Here is a 1,748-nt window from a genome sequence, read left to right as displayed (position 1 = left end):
TTGTCTTAACATCCTAATTGGGACCAGCCATATGTAGCCATGGGCAACCATATCCAATTGCAGGTCTAGAGGGAGGTAGATTAGTAATTGTCAGTTGTATAATTAAATTTTAAGAAGCAATTATTGGAGTCCAGGGTTGGGAGGCCAGTTAACTGCTTCACACAATTGGAAATACGTGTATATGGGAGGCATACTTGGTAGATTTGATTTTATTAAACCTTTTGCTACCCCTTCTTTTCTGTATTTTACTGTGCTTTACATTTCAAGGCCTGTGCTCCATGATGGCTTTACCCTTGTAAGCAACAGGATAGGGTTGCTGTCCAGGAGATACTTGAGGGGGAAGCAGGGCAGTAAAACTAAACCACACTGAGGCGCAATGTATGATGAACAGTGTGAGAGCAAGTGGGTTTGAGGCTAACTTGGAAGGTAGGGTAGGATTTCATAGCTGTGTATAGGTGTTGAGGAAAATGGCAAATTAAGATGAGGTTTTATTGGATGAATTTTACTTTAAGTTTAGAAAACTAACCATTTAAGAAGTAGTTGGGAAGAGATGGAAATAAGTTGTTTATATATCATTCCTGGTTAATCAAGAGTTTGGTCGGCCAAAAGATTTACATACTTAAATGTAATTTTAAAAGTTTTTTATTTTAGAAGAAGGGAGAGGGATAGAGAGAAAGATGGATTTGAGGAGCAGTGATTGGCTGCCCCCTACTGGGATCGAGCCAGAAACCCAGCATGTGCCCTGACCCATGTCCTAATTGGGAATCCAACCTGCAACCTATTGATTCATGGGTTGATGCTCAACTGCTGAGCCACACCAGCTGGGATAAAACTTCTTACTGATTTTAGAGAGCAGAAAGAGAAACAATGATTTGTTGTTCCATGTGTTTATGCATTCATTGGTTGCTGCTTATATATGCCTTGACTATAGGTCTTGAATTGAGACATCTTTTACTTAAGTGGGTATAGGATAATTAACAACAATAACAATGAGGAGCTCTGTGGTCTCCTGGGAGATGGTGCCCTGAGGGATTTGGAAAAAAATTAACCCTGACATTCCAAAGGTACATTATCCAAAAAAAAAAAGACAGGCAGTTAAGGTAAAGATTGACCTTTGTCACAAAATGATACCAGTCCAGGACAAGACTACATGCCGTAAATTCCCTTTAGGAAGTTTTATTTTCAGCCCTGGCTGGTTTGGCTCAGTGGAAGGTTCATGGGTTAAGTTTCCCCGTCAAGGGCACATACCTCGGTTGCTGATTCAATCCCCAGCCCTGGTCTGGGTGCATTGGGAAGCAATCAAGGGATGTCTAACACATTGACGTATCTCTCTTTTCCTCACTCCCCACCCCCACCCCCCATTTCTGCATCCCTTCCACTCTAAAAATCAATGGGAAAAAATATCCTCAATCCCTGGGTCTTTTTTTTTTTTAAGTTTTAATTTCAGCTCATTCTATGTAGTTTAGGTCTCCCAAGCCTTCCCTGAGCTTGTCAGGATTCGTATGTGATCCCCGTTTTTGAGCACAAGACATCTAAAATAGTTTTGCTAGTTTATTTTATCCTCACCTGAGGATAAGTTTGATTTTAGAGAGGAAGGGGGAGACAAAGACATTGATGTGAGAAATATCGATCAGTTGCTTCCCATCTACACCCTGACCAGGGATAGACCCCACAACTTAGGTATGAACCAGGCTCCAACCAACCTACCCACCTGGCCAGGACTAGCTAGCTAGTTCTTCATGAAAAAG

Source organism: Myotis nattereri, assembly GCF_964212035.1.
Source record: "Myotis nattereri genome assembly, chromosome: 19".
In the NCBI taxonomy this organism is placed as follows: domain Eukaryota; kingdom Metazoa; phylum Chordata; class Mammalia; order Chiroptera; family Vespertilionidae; genus Myotis; species Myotis nattereri.
This window is presented reverse-complemented; position numbering follows the sequence as displayed.